Below are 24,055 nucleotides of genomic sequence, written 5' to 3'. Positions count from 1 at the left end.
AATCATTCCATCAGCTCGATCATGTACAATACATGATCAGTGACAGAGGCACCATCCCGCATTTTGGCGTTGAAGATGGCACAACTAGTCTTGTGCCTCTCCACGTCATCGGGTGTGCCAAAGGCATCCTCCAACACTTGAAGCATGTCCTTTGGCTGAGCCGTCTCGAATCTGCGACTGAACTCGTCGCTCATAGCAGCCAGCATGATACAGCGCACCGTGGTCCGGTCACTGAGCCACTTCTGGTAAGTGTCTCTGACTGTTCCACGTGCATTGACAGCTGGCTCCTCAGGTGCAGGATCCATTATCACATATAGGATCCGTTCATGCTCCAGGACTATCTTCAACTTTCGGTACCAGCTACCGAAATTGGGTCCCACCAACTTATCATTGTCCAACAATGATCGGAGCGATAGGGAAGTGGCTATATCTGCACAAAAAGAACCATAACCTAATTAGTAATTGATTCATTAAACCTAAAGATTTGGACTTTAATCAAAAGGTTTCTCCCACTATTTTATTCGAATTGGTAGCCTCTACCTCCAATTTGAGGAATTACCCTAATTCCTTAGCGGGTACTAGAATGTACTTAGACTGTACACAAGCCCAACTTTGGTTGGCCAACCCATGTACATCTAGGAGTAGGTTCATAACCAATTGTTTCTCTAAATAATTTCTAGTAATTTTAATTTTGCCCCAGAAACCTAATCAGTAGGCTTTGGCCTCCACTGTAAGGATCCAGTTAGGTCCAACCATTAACATGATCATACATGGTGTATCTAACCAATGAATGATTAAGCCCAACTTTGGTTGGCTCACCTAACCACCATTAGAGAGACACTTCCAAGTCGTCATATGATGAGTGATAATTCCATTAGTCAACAAGCACCAGGCCTTTGGGTCTGCAATGATTATTGAGTTAATGGACTCATTATCAAACACCTTAATGGGAGGCTATGATTTAGTTATCTCCATAATTTTATCATTTTAAGGACCTAATAATTTTAGAGGATTTAAATAATATAGAGGATGAAGTCAGATGAACTAGCTTATCATGATCCTCCCACTGGCTTCACCAAGTCAGCTTAAGGGAGACCAGGGCTGGTCTAGGAGCACTTAAATCAGTCACACTGATTTACCTAGCTGACATGGGTCAGCTCGAATAGTCAAGTGATCTGATCAAAACATAATTTCACCAAGAGGCCAGGTAAGTTCGATCAGTGGGAGGGTCTGCCAAAGCTTGCCTTAGACACCATCAGAAATGGCCAGGTAAGCGGGCTCCCAATTAAAAACCACCGGTCTGGTTTACCTAACACTAACTGGTTTAATTAGTTTCGATTAGATCAACCTAACAGTTCGTGCTAGACCGCTTAGCCAAGAATCAAGTCCATTTGGTTCTCGTTAAAGACATGGACTTGACCAACTACAACTATTGTAATTGATCTAGAGAATCCTTGACCTAATCTAAGACAACAATTGATTAGATTTAGTCAATTCTCTAATTAAGTCCATCTTCAATCTAACCATAGGTCTAACCCAATTAATGGACCTAATTCCCGCTAACCCATTAACCCAATGTGTTATGGTTTGTGTCTTAGGTTCTTCAATTCACAATCCTAGAACCCATTCAAACAACTTCTTAATTCTTAATTAAGTTTTGGGCTGAGGGTTGGGTTTGGCTTTTCAAAAAATAATTTTCATATTTGTAAAATAATTTTACAATATGATTCTACCAACCATATTGCATGTTTGATTCATAATCAAGATGCAAGTGAAATAAACATGAAACTACTTTAGATCTAATCTAAACAGGTTCATGTAATTGAAACAATTTCAACTTTAAACAATTTCTTTGCACAAAAATTATTAACAAAGAGATTTTATTTCAGATTTAAACATCTTTTAAATCTAATAAATTATAAATTTAATCTAGATCATATCTAACAAATTTATGATTAAAGATAGATCTACACAAACTAGGACAACCTTTGCACTGTAAGGGGTAAACCTTACAGCAGGACAACCTTGCAGTTTGTGATTGATCTAAAATTTTAATTTCAGATTTAATAATCAGATTATAAATTAGATTTAATCTAAAAAATAATCTAAGCATGTATAAATAATCATGTAATAAAGAACCTAGGCTCTGATACCAATTGTAGGAACCTTATCTAGGGTTTCAGGATTAGATCTTGAAACTTTTTCAAGATCATACAGCGGAAGACTAAAATAAATCAAAATTTATTTTCTAAAATCAAAAAATTCCTAGATCTAAGATCCTATTACATGATTATTACATAGCATTAAATCAGAAATTAAAATATATAAATATAGCATGAACTACATGTTGATCATATCAACATATTTCTATACTACATCTAATGTATGTATTAAACAATAGATCAGATCTATTACCTTGCAAGTTAGACGTTCTAACCTTGTTGATCTGGGCTTGAGGATGATGTTGCAAGCTGCACATGTGTCCGACCTCTAGGAGTCGTCCACACGAGCCCACGAATCTCAATCAGAAGTCCTGCTTCAGGAAATCAGCACGGTATGCTAGTACTGCGCTGATCCTTCTTTGATGGTTGATCAGGTGCATCCTTCTTCTTGATTTGGACTCTTCTAAAGATGGAAAGTAGAAGGAGAAGTTTCAAATCTGAGACGCTCTCAAGAAACTCAAGATGGAGGGAGGAAAGATATGAAAACAAAAACCCTAGAAGAAGACCCTCTTCTTCTTCACGTTTTTCTTTCTAGACACCCAAACTTGCATCTTTTATATCTCCATGACCCAAAGGTATTTCTCTCTGATTTTTGAATGGCACAAAGATCTCTCAAATCTCTGACTTCTCCTAAAATTTCACAAAGAAACTCATCTTATATAGAGAGATATGATAGAGTCCTTGTCTAGGTCAAACACCTAGTCAAGGCTTATCCAAACATGGCAAGTTAAGGGATGCCCAACTCTTGAGCACCTCCTTCATATTTTCATGCATGGATCACCAGAAAAGGGTGCACAATGTATACCCTAAAAGCCACAAAAATTTCAAAAAAAATTTGGATAAATTCGGTGCAAAATTGAAAGAGTTTTGGATTTCTAAAACTCTATCTCATAGAATTCGAAATCCAAACTTATTCCTTTTAGATTTGATCCAAACCACCTTCCATGTAAGAAAGAAGAGAGGAGACCTTTTGTGAACGTGGGAGAAATCTGGGAGAGGGCTTTTGTCACACAAAATAAGTGGAGATTGGCGTTGAATAAGAGAGAGGGCGTGGAGAAGGATTATGTGGCACAAGGTGGAATCCTAGTCTTACTAGGATTCTGTCTTATGACTTGTTTTAATTTGGTTTTCCAAACCAAATCAAATCAAAATTAGATCAATCCAATTAAAATAGGTCTTAACCCAATTAAGAACCTAATTTAATTAGATTAAATTAGATTTAAATCTGATTTAATTTTCTAATCAAATTAAAAATTAGATTGACCCAAGTCCTAGTTGAACTAGGACTAGTTTTTCCTTGCACTTGGCTTATCCAATAAACCAATTGGACTTGATCCAATCAAGCCCAAACCAAATCTAATTAAATCATATTTAATTAGACTTAATCTCAGCCTATTGACTTAATCAAATTAAGTCAATCAGCAATCGAATTGCTAATAGATCCTCCTGTAATACTTGCACTGGGTTAAATGTCAATCGTATTGATCATTTAACCCTAGAATGATTCTTAATCGTTGATCAACCATCTGATCAGATCATGAACTCTAATGTGTGTGACCTCATAGGTCCGAACCTAAGCCAGTAGCATAGGAACGAATTTCTATACCAATCGAAGTGACCATCTAGCAATGGTACCCGACGATCGGATACGTCGAATGTGTAGAACAACATCCTTAGAACCCATGCGGATATAGTTTTCATATAATTCATCCCCTTGACCAAAATGATCATAGGATACCCCAGAGTTTAACTGTCAACTCTGATCAGGTTGTCCACATTGTATTTCAAAATATCAAATCCATCTGATGGATTACCCTGGCCAAGGTTTTGCTAAATTGAAATACAGCGACTCATTCTTCTCCAACTCTTGGAGTGGTCAATCCCATCTCGATCACACTCTGACTTAGCAAGTACTTGACTGTGCCCAGAAGCCTTCCGTCCCTGAATTAGAAATTCAGTTAGTCCAGTACCAAAGCACAGTGAGTTGCTTGCAAGTCACTGAGGCGATCTCAGGTCTAAGGGACACTTATACCTATATCCCATCAGAGGCATTCTCGACAGCAGAATACTCTGGAGTTGGTCACGTTCAATGATGATGTACCCTTACATCTCACCTGTATGCCATACCAGTGTCTTCACACTCTTTGGTTAAGAGGACAACCAACCCATATGGCCTACAGTGACCTATGCTCGATAGAAGCTGTTGTCCTTATTAACAGCCTATCATTTGGTCGTGAACAGTTTTAAGGACTAATCGATAAATCCTCTCTTTATCGAATCTAAATAGTCCTAAGGACTTCATCATAACAACAGAGTTCATTAGAAGATGAAAGCTTATGATGAAAATACCAAATATATTTTATTTATTAACAAATCAATTACAATACTTGGTTGCTCAACCGTCAACAGCTTGACGATTGACTTTTTGGGACACATTTTCCAACATTTGGATGCCAAAAAGTTATGTTCAATTTCATTTTCATTGTAGAAATCTTCAAAAAAATTATTTTCAAATTTCGTACCATGGTCACCACGAATGTAAACTATAATTTTTATTCAAAACTTTTCTATAAAACTTTGAAAGGGTAGAAAAAGTTTCATCTTATGCCTCAAAATAAAATCCAAGTGAAACATGAAAAATCATCAATTATCACAAGACTATATTTCTTCCCTTCTAGGCTTGTAATCCTAGTAGGTCCAAATAAGTTCATGTGAATTAATTTAAGTAGCTTAGTAGTTGAAACCATATTTTTGGATTTAAAGCTCCCCCTAATTTGTTTACCAAATTGGCATGCATCACAAATATGATCATATTTAAAATTCAATTTGGGTAGTCTTTTAACTAAATCTTTAGTAGCCAGTTTTGAAAGAGTATTCATATTAGCGTGGCCTAACCTACGATGCCACAGCTATCTGATTTCTTGGATCTTAGTATCTTTAACAATAAGATATTAGCCACTCTTCATGGCTATCTCATCGAGATCAACCAAGTAGATGTTGCCACGCCTTTGTCCAATGAATTTGATACTAGCATCAAAGGGACTAGTGACTATAGATGAAGTTAGTTTAAATATTACTTCAAAATCTTTGTCACATAGTTAACTTATACTAAGCAGGTTATGTTTTAAATTATCAACTAACAATACATTATCAATGTAGGTAGAAGGAGTAATTTGAATTTTACAGATACCAATGATCTTGTCTTTGCCGTTGTCGCCAAAGGTGACTACGCCCCTTCCTTTCTCTCGAGAGTGCAAAATTACTCCTTATCACCCATCATATGCTTTGAACAGCCGCTATCCAAGTACCATTTATATTTTGATCCACTGGCTACAAGGCATTCCTATATGAAATCAAGTAACTTTCTTAGGTACCCAAGTTTTCTTGGGCTTTTAGGGTTAGTAGCTATGGTTCTTTTTGGAACTCAAATTTTTTTAACTGTCGGTCTGAGTTTCTTTAAGATTGAGAGGATAATCTATACAATTTTATTGTTTCTCAACTTGATCTAGAGGTTCAGAGATTTTATCAGAATGAGTTTCTACTTGAGATATTTGATCAGGATTATTGATAAAAACCTCAATTGGACCTCTATTCTCTTCTTTTTGAACCTGAGTTATTTTAGAAATAGATTCATCTTTAAAGCTTCTACTTTCTTTCCATGATTCAGCCATTATCCTTTTAATTATAATTTTTTGTATTTCAGGACTAGCTTCCTCAAGGTCTTGGATATAATATTTATCGAATCAGTCAAAGAATAAAATATATCTTTTTTCAACCCTCATCTGGCTAAACCATATTTTTCTTATAACTCTCTTTTCTTATTACTATAAGTATCCAAGAACCACTCTTTTCTATCTTTACTTTTATCAAAATCGAAGTCTTCTCTTAGTAGTTCTTTATTTATAGGGAATTCAGCAACTTCTATGATTTTAGAGTCAATATAAGAGCCATATGGAGTACTTTAAACTAATCTAGCTAATTTTTTTATTTTTATTTTTATTTTTATTTTTAAATCATATGAAATATCTATAGTAGGTTCTACACTATAATCTTTAGTATTATTTTCTATTTCTCTCCAAGTAATAGAAGATTGGTTTGAAGATATTGTTGGATAGAAAGCAGGTTTCTGAAGCCTAGTATTATTTAAATTAGAAAGCAAGGGTTTTCTCATCTTAGAAGGCGAGGTTTTCCTCGGCTTAAAGAGTTTCTTTATCTCGAGATCTTTAAGTCTAAGATTTATTTTTTTCAGATCCTGAGGATAATAATTAAAAGACTATTCTTCAACTTCTCCATCAGATTCTTCAAGTACTTCTAGGAAGAACGTTTCTATATTAATTTCTTTTGGATAGAATTCATCTTTTATTAATTCATTTTCTTCTATTTCTTTAGGGTAGATGGATTTTATATCATTCTATATCATATTCTATCTCATTTTGTTCCCAGTCCTCAACATCATAGGCTTCGATATCTTCATCCATTTTAATATATATAGAGAATCAGCTAGCTATTATCTAAGTGTATACTAAATATATATATATCTCTAACTTAGCTAGTCTACCTAAAGAATCATAAAAAGTGTTAACTTTAATTTCTATTTTAGACTAAGTTTTATCTTAGATTTTATAGAACATACAACTATACTACTAATTAACTATTTAACTCATTATAACTTTTGATAGAAAAATTTACTTGCAGCTTAGAAAAGGTATTGGCTAGTTTTGAAAGAGTATTCATGTTAGCATGGCCTAACCTAGGATGCTACAGCTAACTGATTTCTTTGATCTTAGTATCTTTAACAACAAGGTATTGGCCACTCTTCATGGCTATCTCATCGAGATCAACCAAGTAGATGTTGCCACGCATATGTCTAATAAATTTGATACTAACATCAAAGGGACTAGTGACTATAGATGAAGTTAGTTTAAATATTACTTCAAAATCTTTATCACATAGTTAACTTATACTAAGCAGATTATGTTTTAAATTATCAACTAACAATACATTATCAATGTAGGTAGGAGTAATTTGAATTTTACCGATACCAATGATCTTCTCTTTGCCATTGTCGCCAAAGGTGACTACGCCCCCTTCCTTTCTCTCAAGAGTAAAAAATTTCTCCTTATCACTCATCATATGCTTTGAACAGCCGCTATCCAAGTACCATTTATATTTTGATCCCCTGGCTGCAAGGCATTCCTGCATGAAATCAAGTAACTTTCTTAGGTACCCAAGTTTTCTTGGGCTTTTAGGGTTAGTAGCTATGGTTCTTTTTGGAACTCAAATTTTCTTAACTATTTTTTCATTAATTTTTTTTGAATTGCATGCAAATGCCTTATGTCCGATTTTTCCATAACTAAAGCATGTTATGTGAGAGGTGCTAAAGGAGGATGATGATGCAGAAAAAAAATTTTTAAGATATTTTTGCTTATTATTAAGTTTATATCCCAAACTAGCTTTATCATAAAATCCTTTTTGACTATTTAATATCATTTGTAAGTTTTCTAAGTTGCAAGTAAATTTTTTTATCAAAATTTTTAATCTCTCCTATAAATAGAGTCATTCAATTTGCTGACAAATTTTCAGATGAGATCAAAGATAAAAGACAATTGCATAGATTTTTAGGATGTTTAAATTATGTTGCTGACTTTTATGAATCTCTTGCTAAAGACAAAAAAATTCTTACAGATAGACTCAGAAAAAATTCGCCAGCATAGAACGAGAACCATACAATGGCAGTAAGAAACATCAAAGAAAAGATAAGACGTCTTCCATAAATATTGTTCATCAAGATGCCCCCAAAATTATAAAAACCAATGCATCTGATATAGGATATGGAGGTATATTGAAACAAAAAATAGATGATAAAGAAAAGCTGGTAAGATTTACTTCTGGTACATGGGATGATACTCAAAGAAACTACTCTACTATTAAAAAGAAAATCCTTGCAATTGTTAAGGTAATATCAAAATTTCAAGGAGATCTATTAAATCAGCAATTTCTTTTACGAATAGATTGTAAAGCAGCCAAAGATGTTTTACAAAAAAGACGTTGAAACCCTAGTATGTTTTACAAAAAAAAATGATCAAGTTAGAAAGACTGCTCTCAAGATAGAGAAATCCTTATTTTACAACCCAGGGCTATTCCAGAAACATCTGATCTAATGAATCAAGTATGGGAAACTCATCTTTTAAACAAAAGAAGGAATTTCGTAAAGCCTTATCGATCCTTGCTAATCATATAATAAAAAAAAGGAATTATCTCTGATGATGATGAGAGAGCAGATAAAACTAGTGGATTGTCAAGACAAATAACTCCTGAATTGATCACTCTTTATCAAATTTGTAATCTGGTAGAAACACCAACAATGGTTAAACTAAAAAGATTTGACTACTAGAAAAAAGCTCAAGAAGCCCTAAATCTTGAATTACTTGATGATATTCTTTATAAAGCAACTCAACCTAATGAATTAAAAAGATTACTTGAAGGACTACATATATTTCTTATAAGTGGATGGAATTATCCTAAGCTGTATTTACCACTCTTTAACACTTTTGCCAAAAAGGAAGAAGTTCGAGCTCTATATAAAGGATTGGTTCAAATAGTATCTGTAGATCTCTATTCAAGCTTACATATGTTTCCAGCAGTAGTTGACGAAGTCATTTATGAAGTAGGCAAAAGATTTCAAGATATATTGAAGGTTGAAATTTTTAGTAGTATTGAAAATAGAGAAATAGGAGCTATAATACATCTTTTTCAAATTTATGAAGTAAGCTGCTACAAGGAAGATGAAGACTATACTGTAATGACTGACAAAGAAAAAGAAGAATTTTTAAAAAATTTTGATCTTGAAGAATATCAAACAAAAAGTTATTTACAAGTTTATTAGGAGGCTCACAAGAAAAAGACTCAACAATGCTGGTCAGATAGAAGAATCTGGGTAACTACATTAATTTGCATAAAAACAGAAGAAGCAGAAGAAGTTTGGGGTAGAACTTGGGACCTTTGCTAAATATAAAAAATTATCCCAAAGAAGTTCAAGATAAATTTTGGCATCAAGAAGATATTTTGCAAAATCTAGGCCAAAAATTTCAATCTAAAGATCAGACAACCTTTGAAGATCTGGCATCTCCTATCTTTGAATATCCAGCATCTCCTAAAGCTGTGGCTTTTCTCAATCCATTTGTTCCAGAAGATTGAGAGATGATAAAAAAAAAGAAGAAGAAAAAAGAGAAAAAAGAAATATTTTTCTACTAACCCTTTTATCAATTTTTTGGTAGATAAATTTTCTTTGCAGGTACTATCTAGTGGCTCTAGCCACTTCTACAACTAGATGATTACCACTATCCTCTGAAGACAACCACTATTACTATTTTCGAAGCTGGTTTAATTCTCAAAGATAATTCTTCTCCAAAATTCAGTCTACATTAAGGTCTACACCAGGATCGAAAGACAACAAGCAAGCTATAGGAAGATTCTCGACATCACTATTGTTCATCTACAGGAAGATTTCTAATACTGCAAACAAAAGACAAAAAGCTACAGGAACTCGAACTTAAAATCAATTAAGTTTCGACTTCAATTTTGACTTCTAGAGGCTTTCGGACTCCAAACCAAGTGAAGTCCGTCCGGACTCGAAACTAATTGAAGTCCGCATAGTCTGACTACATAGTTCCCCCCTCATCTATAAATAAAGGAGAAGGCATCTGCTTAAGAGGAGGCTGAGTGTGGAGAGACAAGGTCAAGAGGGGTTCTACGAGTGCTATGACAGAGTTCCTTTATGTTATCTCCATCTTCCTTTCCTTTCTCTTCTATTCTTCTCCTCTTCTTCCTTCTTAATCTCTTGCTTCTTTCATCAGAGACCACACAATGTGAAGTCTCTTTTCCTCTTTCCTTCCACCATCATTTACATCCATCACCTCATCCACTTTCTTTGGTTATTCTTCGATCATACACCTTTTGTTTTCATCCACCAGACTCCATTCTCCCTTTCACTAAACCTTCACTATAAATACCCTTCACTACTTTGGTTAAGGGAAGACTTCTTTCATATGTAAAGAGAGCTTTTCTTCCTGAGAAAGCTTTCTTTCATTTTTTGAGAAGTTTTCTTCCTTCATCATCTACTAATCCATCTCCATTACTTCTCCACTCATCATTCTTTCTTCAAACAATTTCATTCCATCTCCTTCCATCATTTCCTCTATAGATATCCCACAAGCTCTGTCTTAGCTCGAGTAACCCATATGAGTTTTTGTAAATAAGTGTGTTTATGGTGTGATTAGTCATGTATTAGCATATATTAGCACTTATGGTTTGTATTTAAGTTTGCTCAAGTTTGATTAGTGTATGTAAAGTTTGTATGTTATAGTATATTTCAATTTCTTCAGACTCTATGTAAGTGTGTTTTTATAAATAAAGCCCATTTTTCTTTTCGTTTTACTATTGTTAGTTATGTTTTAAGCTTTCTTTGTATTTAAGCTTGTTTACTATTCATTACTGTTCATTACTATTCATAGTTACTATATAGTACTATAGCTAATTATTGTAGCATATGCACTGTATAGTACTGTAGCAGAAATACTATGCAGTACTGTTACGTACTGTAGCATGTTACTGTAGCATGACAGTAAACAACCGAAATGCTACTGAGGCTGTGAAGTAAACAACGGATCAGTCTTCTAAGGATAAACAATCCTAAGATTGGTAGAGATTATGAAGTAAATAACGAATCAATTAGAGTAAACAACCTAAATACCATCTGTAACATGCTATAAGGTTGTACTAAAACCATAGTACAATCTCTTGTGTAGTCGCAAAATAAACAACGGAGCGGCTACACGCTAACAGAGTAGTTAGAGTACTTTGTTTATACTTTGTTTACTTTTCAACTTTTGTTTCTCTGCTTCATTGTTTAAGTACTGTGCTATACTTTATTTCATTTTGTTAGTTTTATTTATCTTTTATTTTGTTCTTAGTTAATTTCTATCTTTTTCTGTTATTAGTCTTTTCCATTTTGGTTTGCTCTTATTTCTTTACTGTTGCTCATTACTAGTTAGTCTGTTCTTTCTGTTAGTCTTAGTTACTATAGTTAGTTGGTAATCAATTTTTTTTTGTAGTTATTTTATCTTTTGATTATAGTTCGTAGTTTGTAGTTTACTTTTACCAGTAGTATAGTATACTCAGTAGTTTATTTATTATGTTTATGTTCATTTACTTTGTTAGCTTATTTATAATCTTAATCCTTCATAGCCTTCAGTTGGGTCTATTTACTTTATGCTGGATAGCTTTAGTTTTAATTATTTTAATCATTCAAAGCTTAGTCATAGTTTTAGTCTTAATTCTTAGAAGTCTAGTTTATCTCAAGCAATTGAAGTTTTAGTTATTAGTTAATATACTAGCTTGTGTTCTATTTGTTTTCTCTTTTTATTAGCCTATGTCTTAAGTTTAGGTTCTATCTTATGTACTTAGTTTATCTTTAGACTTTCTATTAATCGTATGTCTGAGTTTTGTTAGTCTTTCCTTCATCTTCATTCTCTCCATCTTTTATCTTTATCTTGTTTCCTATTTGTATAGGTTTGACTTCCTTTACTCAATCATAATCATTTTGCTTTTACTCCTGGGTTCCGGGCTATTTGTTATACAGTGCATGCGGGCAGTATCGTATAACTCATAGTTTGCATATCCATTTACTACTTCTACATGTATGCATGTAGCCTATCCATTTATTGCTTCTACATGTACGCATGTAGTATACCCATTTACTATTTCTACGTGTACGTACGTAGGTCACACTGCAGTGACAATATACCTATGGCATTTACCCACTCTCACACACACATACCGCTGCTTCCATGCATACGGGCGTTGGCCTGGGCCAACGCGCGTACTCGTGGAAGCAGCGGTGTGTGTGTATGTGAGAGTGGATCAATGCCACAGGTATATTGTCACAGTAGTGTGACCTACATGCATATACGTAGAAGTAGTAAAATAGTTAGGCTACGTGCGTATACGTAGAAGCAGTAAATGGGTAGGCTACGTGCGTACACGTAGAAGTAGTGAATGAATATGCAAACTATGAGCTATACGATATTGTCCGCATGCACCGTATAACAAACAGCCCGGTACCTAGGAGTAAAAGCAAAATGATTATATTTGAGGAGTAAAGAAAATCAAGCCTACAGGTAATATCTAGAAAACTAGAAAACAAGATAAAGGTAAAAGATGGACGGGATGGAGATGAAAGAAAGATGGTCAGAATGATAGAATGGAGATGAAGGCTAGACTAGCAGATACACAAGATGGAAATCTAAAGTGCAAACTAAGGCGCAAACATGATATCGAACTAAGTTAATATAAGAAATTATAGACTCATAAATTAACAGAAAGCGAGGACAAGCATAGGCTAAGATATGGGCTAATAACTAAATGTAAACTAGAGAATATAAATTAATAAATTACAAACTTTAACTTATTAAGATAAATTAAACTTCTAATGACTAATGAAGCAGAGAAATAAATAAAGTACAACACAGTACTTAAACAATGACGCAGAGAAATAAACAAAAGCATAAAAGTAAACAAAGTATAAACAAAGTACTCTAACTAATCTGTTAGCATATAGTCGCTCCATTGTTTACTTTGCGACTGCACAAGAGATTGCACCATATTTTTAGTACAACCTTATAACATATTACAGGTGGTATTTGAATTGTTTACTCTAATTGATCTATTGTTTACTTTACAATCTCTACCAATCTTGGAGTTGTTTACCCTTAGGAAACTGATCCGTTGTTTACTTCACAGTCTTGATAGCATTCCAGTTGTTTACCGTCATGCTACAGTAACATACTACAGTGCGCAATAGTACTGTACAGTATTTTTGCTACAGTACTGCATAGTGCATATAGTACAGTAATTAGCTACAGTATTAAATAGTAACTATGAACAGTAACGAGCAGTAAACAAGTTTAAACGTAAAGAAAGCTTCAAACATAACTAACAATAGTAGAATGGAAAGAAAAATAGGTTTTATTTACAAAAGCATACTTACATAGAGTCTGATGAAATTGAAATACATACCTTACCAACTTTATGTATACTAATAAAGCTTAAACAAACTTAAATACAAACCACGAGCACTAATATATGCTAAATACATAACTAATCACACCATAAACACACTTATTTACAAAAAACTCATATGGGTTAGTGGAGCTAAGATAGAGCTTGTGGGATATCTATGGAGGAAATGATGGAAGGAGATGGAATGGAATTGTTTGAAGAAAGAATGATGAGTGGAGAAGTAATGGAGATGGATTAGTAGATGATGAAGGAAGAAAACTTCTCAAAAAATGAAAGAAAGTTTTCTCAGGAAGAAAGGCTCTCTTTGCATACGAAAGAAGTCTCCCCTTAACCAAAGTAGTGAAGGGTATTTATAGTGAAGGTTTAATGGAAGGGAGAATGGAGTCTGGTGGATGAAAACAAAAGAAGGTGTATGATAGAAGAATAACCAAAGAAAGAAGATGGGGTGATGGATGTAAACGATGGTGGAAGGAAAGAGAAAAAAAGACTTCACATTGTGTGGTCTCTGATGAAAGAAGCAAGAGATTAAGAAGGAAGAAGAGGAGAAGATTAGAAGAGAAAGGAAAGGAAGATGGAGATAACATAAAGGAACTCTGTATAGCACTTGCAGAACCCTCTTGGCCTTGCCTCCCCGTGCTCGGCCTCCTCCTGAGTAGATGCCTTCCTCTTTATTTATAGGCGAGGGGAAAACTATCCAGTCGAACTATACGGACTTCAATTAGTTTGGAGTTTGGGCGGAATTCACTTGGTTTGGAGTCCGGAAGCCTCTAGAAGTTGGAACCGAAGTCGGAACTTAATTGATTTTAAATCCGAGTTCCTATAGCCTTTTTCTCTTTTGCTTGTAGTGTCAGATATCTTCTTATAGATGAACAGTAGTGATGTCAGGAATCTTCCTATAGCTTGTTTGTCATCTTCCGATCCTGGTGTGGACCTTGATGTAGACAGAATTTTGAAGACAAATTGTCTCTGAGAATTGAATCGGCTTCAATAGTAGTTGATATTGCTTTCAGAGAATAGTAGTAGTGGTTGTCTTCTAAAAATAGTAGAGTTGTAGAAGTGGCTAATAGAAGAGCCATTGGATTGTATCTGCAAAGAAAAATTTTATCTATCAAGAGATTGGTAGAAAGGTTAGTAGAAATTTTTTTTTTCTTTTTTTTTTTTATTTTTTACAAAGCTCAACCTTCTAGAGTGAGGTGGTGAGTACTGGCAAAAATTATCTCGCTCAACTTTTTGAGCCATAATATAGATAGATGTCTATTTGTCTGTAGTTGTATTCAAATTCTTCTTCAATTTTTAGGCATGATATGACACCTTGTTTGAATAGTCTTTGACTTCGAATTCTTTCAGGATAATTTTCTAAGTTAAGAAGAGTACTCCTTTCTGGATATGAATTTTCTCTACACAGAAGATCTTGAGGGTCTTCTTGAATTAGTATTCTTGTTGGAAGATCAGTAGTTACCCAAATTCATCCATCAGTCCAGCATTTTTGTTGTTGCAATTTTCTGACTGTCCAGTAAATTTCTAAATATGATATTACTTCATAGACTTTGAGATCAAATTCTTCAGCAGATGGAGCAAAGTCTTTGACATATTTTTCCTTTTCTTTTGTCAATTTTGGTCGAAATCCCACTTGATTATCCACATCCTCAAGAGCAGTGATATTGTAGATTTGAAAAGGATACTCAATGCCTTCTATCTTCTTTTCTTCTATACCACTATATATCTTTACTTCAAGATATTCTTGATTTTTTCCCACATCTCTTAGTATAATGGCAACAATGGAAGGAAACATATCATATGGCATGGCATAGTCTATTGAGATAAGCTTCACAAGCCATTTATATAAAGCTCTAATCTCTTCTGGTCTGGTAAGTATATTGATCAATGGTAGAAAGAGCTTAGGATAGGTCCAATTGTCTAGAAATAGCTGTACATCTTCAAGGAGCTTCTTTGATTCATCAGGCTAAGTAGCTTTTTTATAGATATCTTCTTGGAGTTCAGAATTTAAAACCTTTTGTGCCTTTTTTCAATAATCAAGTCTTTTGAACTTAATCATTGTTGGCATCTCTGGTATTTCACCAAGATTATAGAGAGAGATGAGTTCAGAGATAGGTTATATTATCTGTCTTCCAACTTTATAAATATATTCTTTGATAACTTTCAAAAAATATTTCTTTTCTACTAAGTAATTGATTAGACTGGTCATATGGTGGAGAAACTCCTTTTCAGGTCGGAATAAATAAGCATCCCATGCTTTATAAATTATAGAGCATATTTCTTGAGGAAGATCAGAATGGAAGGATTCCAAAGATTTTAAGTCTTTATTTAGTTTGTCATATAAAAGGGCTTTTCCCTTTTTTTTCTTCTTTGAGTCCCTGAAAAATAAATATGTGAGTTTATCAAAAGTATTAAGGGCTAGCTTTAGGAAAATTTCTTGTCTTGACAGCATCTCATTTTTGATATTTAGAAGAGTTTATGCAAGTATTTATGATAATAGTTCAAAGTATTCTTCTGATTTTGAACAAATAAAATTTTATTTTCATATTTAAAGAACTTAGTTCTAATTTTAGAATGTATAAAATTTTATAAAACCAGTTATGTTTTACATATTTTCTATTGGTCTTATAAGATCTTTCTTAAGCTTTTCTTATCAATTCAAGTTTACTTTATATGAATAGTTGTTTTCAAATAAGGACATGAGTTTTATGATTTATGTAGAGACTTTATCTTGTTCTAAAAGGATTTTAAGGTTATAGATAAAATCTCTCAATTTAATTTTGTTGACCTTCTAAAGTTTTCAGAGAAATGATTATTAAATTAGCCATTATTGGATTTCTTCCTAAATCTATCTATATTATTAAGAGTTAGATATTTTCTTATATATTTATTTTATAGTCTCAAAAGATTTTTATTTTTCTTTTTTGAAATCTTTCAAGCTCTTTTATCAAATTTCTTTTTAAATTTTAAATTATATATATATTTTATTTATTTGAAATCCAAATTGATAACACAGATTTGCTGAGATATAGAGATCATTTATTTTTTCTCTACTAGGCATCTTTCTAAATTGATCTCTAGTCTTCGAGTTGTTATTCAATTCAGATTCATTAAAAATAATTACTTTATCTAAATCACTAATATTACCTATGTATTCTATCCTAGTTCTATCTTTTTCTAAAAATAAAAGAATTATTTCTAAATCAATTCCTAAGTTTAAAAATTGGTTTAAATTTAAAAAAGATAATTTTAAATAAAATCATTTTAAATCTAAAGAAGAGCCTAATATAGTGGAGTAAGTATCTCTATACTATCTAAACTCAATTAAATTGCTATTCCTAAGACTACTTAATTTTTTATTAATATCTATATATAACTTATCTATAGTGTTTAGAGGATAATCTAAAGGATTGTTACCTTTAGAGTTCTTCTGAATAATATTCATAATTTTTGAGTTAGTGGAGGAGTTTTTCCACCAACCTTTCAATTGCCTCAACAAGTAATTTACCATTGTTTTAGCAATTGAAATTTGTGAATAGTCATGGATCTTACTAGCTTGCAAATGTATCATTGTTAGTTGATGATAACTATTAACCATTTGAAATTCTGTAAGTCCATCAGGATTCCATCCAAGAGTTCTTCTCTAGGAATGGATAGTGGATAAGTTATCAGAGACTTCTGTCAATTGTGAATCTATAAAGATTGTTCTAGGATAATAATTTATTATCCTAGGAACCTGAACTACAAGTTTATAGTTAGAGATTGATTTATCTTCGATACTTTCTGAGATAAACAATTTACTAACTATATTCTTCCTATTAACTATTCTCTTACTCTCAAAATTTTCTAAGTCCAAGAGATCACTAAGATCTAAAGAATTACTAATTCCTAAGGGAATACTAGTTCCTAAAGAATTATTAATTTCTAAAAAGTTATTAATTTCTTTATCCTTAGAAAAACATGAGGTTTCATGAATTTCTTCAGATAAAGGAATTAAACTAGACCTACTAGATGAGGAGGATGAGTTTAAGATAGGCTGGTTCAAAGCTTCAAATTCAGATAAAGAGTTTGGTCATACATCAGATGTAGAAGTATTTTCTTCAATATTTTCATAAGAAAAAATTCTATCAAATTGATTTAGTATAATTTTATCTAGTTCTCTTGAGAATTTCTTATCAAAATTGTTCTTCATAGAAATCAAATATTAGAGGTACCTCAGTTAGATTCATATAATCTTCCTCAGTGATTTCAGTGTAGTTTTCAATTGGTACCTTCTATTGACAGATGCCTGGACTAGACTCAGAGGATTCTAATAAAGATATAGAATTCAGATTAACTTCAGTATCTGTATCGGGATTATAGGCAGTTTCAATGATTTCATCAGAAGGGTTTTCATCAATCAGAATTTTATCAGATTCTTCAGATGAATCATTTTTAGTTTCAACTTTCAAGAGACTGGGTAGAGTATCGATCTTTATAGAAAAGTCACCAATCTTTACTAATGAATTATCAGAATTATCCTGATCAACTTTAGATTCTTTATCATCCTTTAAAAGGCTATCAGTCTGAGTTTCTTTAAGGTTGAGAGGATAATCTATACAATTTTATTATTTCTCAACCTGATCTAGAGGTTCAGAGATTTTATTAGAATGAGTTTCTACTTGAAATATTTAATCAGGATTATTGATAGAAACCTCAATTGGACCTCTATTCTCTTCTTTTTGAACCTGAGTTATTTTAGAAACAGATTCATCTTTAAAGCTTCTACTTTCTTTCCATGATTCAGCCATTATCCTTTTAATTATAATTTTTTGTATTTCAGGACTAGCTTCCTCAAGGCCTTGGATATAATATTTATCGAATCAGTCAAAGAATAAAATATGTCTTTCTTCAACCCTCATCTGGCTAAACCATATTTCTCTTATAAACTCTCTTTCCCTATTACTATAAGTATCCAAGAACCACTCTTTTCAATCTTTATTTTTATCAGAATCGAAGTCTTCTCTTAGTAGTTCTTTATTTATAGGGAATTCAGCAACTTCTATGATTTTAGAGTCAATATAAGAGCCATATGGAGTATTTTAAACTAATTTAGCTAATTTTTTTATTTTTATTTTTATTTTTTTTAAATCATATAAAATATCTATAATCTTTAGTATTATTTTCTATTTTTCTCCGAGTAATAGAAAATTGGTTTGAAGATATTGTTGGACAGAAAGTAGGTTTCTGAAGCCTAGTATTATTTAAGTTAGAAAGCAAAGATTTTCTCATCATAGAAGGCGAAGTTTTTCTTGGCTTAAAGAGTTTCTTTATCTCGAGATCTTGAAGTCTAAGATTTATTTTTTTCAGATCTTGTGGATAATAATTAAAAGACTGCTCTTCAACTTCTCCATTAGATTCTTCAAGTACTTTTGGGAAGAACGTTTCTATTTTAATTTCTTTTGGATAGAATTCATCTTTTATTGATTCATTTTCTTCTATTTTTTTAGGGTAGATGGATTCTATATCATATTCTATCTCATTTTGTTTCCAGTCCTCAACATCATAGGCTTCAATATCTTCATCCATTTTAATATATAGAGAGAATCAGCTAGCTATTACCTAAGTGTATACTAAGTATATATATCTCTAACTTAACTAGTCTACCTAAAGAATCATAAAAAGTGTTAACTCTAATTTCTATTTTAGACTAAGTTTTATCTTAGATTTTATAGAACATACAACTATACTACTAATTAACTATTTAACTCATTATAACTTTTGATAGAAAAATTTACTTGCAGCTTAGAAAAGGTATTGGCCAATTTCAAAAGAGTATTCATGTTAGCATGGCCTAACCTAGGATGCTACAGCTAACTGATTTCTTTGATCTTAGTATCTTTAACAAAAAGGTATTGGCCACTCTTCATGGCTATCTCATCGAGATCAACCAAGTAGATGTTGCCATGCATATGTCCAACAAAGTTGATACTAACATCAAAGGGACTAGTGACTATAGTTGAAGTTAGTTTAAATATTACTTCAAAATCTTTGTCACATAGTTAACTTATACTAAGCAGCTTATGTTTAAATTATCAACTAACAATACATTATCAATGTAGGTAGAAGAAGTAATTTGAATTTTACTGATACCAATGATCTTCTCTTTGCCATTGTCGCCAAAGGTGACTACGCCCCCTTCCTTTCTCTCAAGAGTGAAAAATTACTCCTTATTACTCGTCATATGCTTTGAACAGCCGCTATCCAAGTACCATTTATATTTTGATCCACTGGCTGCAAAGCATTCCTGCATGAAATCAAGTAACTTTCTTAGGTACCCAAGTTTTCTTGGGCTTTTAGGGTTAGTAGCTATGGTTCTTTTTGGAACTCAAATTTTTTTAACTATTTTTTCATTAATTTTTTTTGAATTGCATGCAAATGCCTTATGTCTGATTTTTCCACAACTAAAGCATATTATGTGAGAGGTGCTAAAGGAGGATGATAATGTTGAAAAAAAAATTTTAAGATAATTTTGCTTATTGTTAAGTTTATATCCCAAACTAGCTTTATCATAGAATCCTTTTTGACTATTTAATATCATTTGTAATTTTTTTAAGTTGCAAGTAAATTTTTCTATCAAAAGTTTTAATCTTTTTTCTTTAAAGTTTCATTTTCTTCCTTTAATTTTTTGTTATTTTGAATGGTTTCTTCCTTTTCATTGATTAATGCCTCATTCTTAGCTTTCAGGTTTTTATTTTTCAGACTTATCTTCTTAAAATCTTTCATTAAGTCATAAAAGGCATCCTTAAGCTCATCAAATATAAATTTCAAGGAAGGTTCAGATATTACCTCATCCTCCAATGCGATGAGTCTCCTCTTCAGAGCAAGACTCATCGTTGTCGCTCCACACTACTAATATGACCTTCTTCTTGGTTCTTTTAAAAAACTTCTTCAAGGTAGGACAGCCAGCCTTGAAGTGTCCCAACTTCTTGCATCCATAACACCAGGGTGGTTCTTTCTCTTTCTCTTTGCTCAGCTCACCTTTGATCAAGTTTCTCTTCTTGAACCTATGTCTTTGTCTTCTCATAAACTTCTTGAATTTTTTGATTACTAGAGCCATGTTCTCATCATTATCATCTTCAATGGATTGACTTTCATCTTCTTCAATGGTTGTGGAGTTCAAAGCAATTATCTTCTTCTTTCTGTTCTCCTCTTCAATAGCTGCCCCATTGCCAACTCATGTGTCATCAATGACCCAATCAGCTCCTCGAGAGGCAATTTATTTAGGTCTTTGGCCTCCTGAATTGTAGTCACTTTGGCTTCCCAAGACTTAGGTAAAGATCTAAGAATCTTTCTCACCAACTCACTACTAGAATATACTTTACCAAGACTTTTTAGCCCATGCATTAATGATATCTGTAAACCTAGTGAACATGCTAGTGATAGATTCAGATGGATCCATTTTGAACAATTCATATTGATACACAAGCATGTTGATCTTTGATTCTTTTATCTAATTTGTCCCTTCATGTGTGACTTCGAGTCTATCTCAAATTTTATTTGCAAAATTGCTATAAAAATTTGGTTGAACTCATTGGCATCAAGGGCACAATAGAGTACATTCATTGCCTTGACATTTAATTGAGCAAGCTTCTTGTCCTGCTCATCCCAATCCTTTTCTGGCTTGGATTTTTTAGTGTCATCCATAATGACTGTAGATGTGTGTGGTCCACTAATTATAACACTCCACATATCATAATCAAGGACTTGTATGAATATGTGTATGCATGCCTTCTAATAGGTGTAATTAGACCCATTAAAGAGCGGTGGCCTATTTGTAGATTGCCTTTCAGTAAGTGAACCTCCCACTTGAGTTGTTATGATCTTTTTCTTTTGTTCATGAGATCAACAATTAGTAGAGAACCAAGGCTCTAATACTAATTGTTGCCTAACAGGACAACCCAAGAGGGGGGAGGGGGTGAATTAATTTGTAAAAACTTTTTTAGATTCAAATAAATGTGTGCTGTGCAAAAATAAAAGTAAACTAAAAATACAGTGATTAAATGAGCTGACACTAAATGTCGAAAAGAAGAGAGATCAATACAGTGAATTTATAGTAGTTCGATACACCTTAAGTACCTACATCCACTCTCCAAGTACCTCTAAAAAATTTTTACTATAATCAACCTGATTACAGCATGTTTATTCTCATCGGGCTCACAAACAAACTCAATTGATTTTAGCTCAGATCAATCAATCAAAATCTTTACAAGTCTTGTCCCAAGGCTCTCCAAACTAATCCTAATTTGGTACAAATAAATCTCTTCAAGTTTCAGCCCCAGCTGAAACTGTTACAGCAAATTAGAAATGAAAAATAGAATAACAAAAGAAACCCTTTAAGAAGGTCCGATTGTTGTCGTTGAAGCTCGATGGTTGGGAACCTGAATGCTAGCAATGAAAGTGCTTTGTCCTCTCTTTAATGTTTGAAAGAATCAAGAGTTAGTTGGTGGAGAGTTGGTAAACACTCTTGATTTCAATGAATGTAGATTTTCTTTCTTTTTAGATGAATAGTTCTGTATTATCTCTTTTCTTGACTTCTCTTTTATCTCTTGATGATTCCCTCCAACCTCTTAGTGATTTGGACTTGAAACTGGCCATTTGTGACCATTGGAGGTGGAAAAATAGTCGTTGGGAGCTTTTTCTAATCAAAAAAATTGCATCTAGGAAACTATCCATTAAGGCTATTAGACATCATCGAGTCGGCTCGGATTAATCTCGAGTTGGCTCGAATATCATTTTTCAAAAATCCAGCCTTATGATCGATCAAGAGAGTTAGCTCGGATCACTCTTCGAGCTAGCTCGACAGCTTTCTCCAAAAATCAATATTCTAATTTTTTGAGAGAGCTGGCTCGGATCTATCCTCGAGTTGGCTCAGCTTGCTTTTTTGAAAAAAATGATTCTCTACCGACCTGAGAGAGCGAGCTCGGCTCTAGGTTCAAGGTAGCTCGGCTCATAGAATTCAAAAGCAACCTTTTTGTCACCTTGAGAGAACCGGCTTAGATTTGCCTTGAGCCGATTCGACTGTGTGCCAAGCCAAATTGTTGAAGGTGTATCATGCTAGAGTTGGCTTCGGCAGAGTCGACTTGACTTCTTCAAAGTAATTTATCTTTTTCTAATTTTTTGCTAAACATTTTTTCTTGACTCAAATGATCTTTAATCAAATTTAGAGTCCCCAAACAGCCTTTTTATTCTTCAAAAATATTCTTTGCCATACTTGAAAGAATATTAGTATCGAAATATGCTCTAATATTTTATGATCATCAAAATCATTTCTAGGGGTAACAATTCTCTTATGACATGTAGGGGTGATGCTTGTGATATTTTTTATGAAGAAAAATCGAGAAAAAAAAATTGTATGTGATACATGTTTAGATCTAGATCTTAATATGCATATATTTGATATGTATAATTTTAATTTCATTATATGTGGTATATGTTTAGATCTAGATCCTAATATGCATATATTTGATATGTGCAATTTTAGTTTTAGATCTGAAAATTAATATATATGTGATATATATTTATAAATTTTAGATCTAAAACTTCATATATGTGATATATGACTTTAGGTTTAGATCTAAAAATGTTTCAAGATCATAAGCCATTGATGGATACAATGAAACATAATCTAAAAAATATTTTTAGAATTTAAATTTTATGATATTGCATGTGAGTATGGGTTGAATAAATTAGGTCTTGTGATTAGACTACAATTAGGGTCAATTGATTAGATCCGGTTAGAACCCTTTGTCGATTTTGAGTAGTTGATTGAACCTAATCAATGGTTGGTTAGGATTAGGTCAAATGAGCTCAAAGTCGAGTTTAGTTATAGCTAATCACATTAATTCATATTTTGATGTAAATTGATTGACTCAAGATCATATTTTGCTCAGTGGTTCGAGCTCGAGTAACTAGGCTAACCTGTTCGATTCTAATTTACCAATTAGTATCTAAGGTAAGTTGGTAGTTTGACTGATGGATTTTAATTGGGAGCATGCTTACCTGACTATTTCGATGGTGTCTAAGACAAGCATCGGTATATCCTCCTATCGATCTCACTTATCTGGCCAATTTGATCGATTAAAGATTGAATAAGGTTGCTTGGTCATTCATGTTCACCCATGCCAACTAGATTAGTCAGACATGAAATTTTGCTGACCTGAACTTGGTCAGTCAGACATCAGATGTGTTGACTTAGATGAGACTTGAATCTAAATCTTCTCACTAAATATTAAGTCTAGCGATTTTTCACCTTTGTAGAGATGCGGGTGCCTTCTTGACGTTGATCGTTCTTGACTTGTTATAGTAGTTTGATTGCATCGAAAAGGTATAACGACTCTATTGGCATTTGATACTTCGAGGTAAAGATGGAGTTGGGCTCAATAACCATTAGGTGAGGGATTTAGTGATAGCTTTGCATCTACTAGTGAATGATTGGTCTGACTTAACTAAATAATATACCAATAACTGTTAGGTGTGGCCACAGGACTTAGAGATCGAACCCGCTACATCTTGTTTAGTGAAGCAATGGATAAGGTGTTATCCACTTATTAATCTATGCTCATCAATAACTGTTAGATGAGGTGTGTATAGATCAGTGGGCTTATAGTATCCACATAAAATCAATGCATATAGATTTTTATTTCTCCACCCCAGGAGTGTGGGAGATTCGAGAAAATAGTGGGAGTCTTGTTTATTTTTTAAGTTCCTAGAATAAA

The sequence above is a fragment of the Elaeis guineensis genome, chromosome 1 (assembly GCF_000442705.2).
Source record: "Elaeis guineensis isolate ETL-2024a chromosome 1, EG11, whole genome shotgun sequence".
In the NCBI taxonomy this organism is placed as follows: domain Eukaryota; kingdom Viridiplantae; phylum Streptophyta; class Magnoliopsida; order Arecales; family Arecaceae; genus Elaeis; species Elaeis guineensis.
This window is presented reverse-complemented; position numbering follows the sequence as displayed.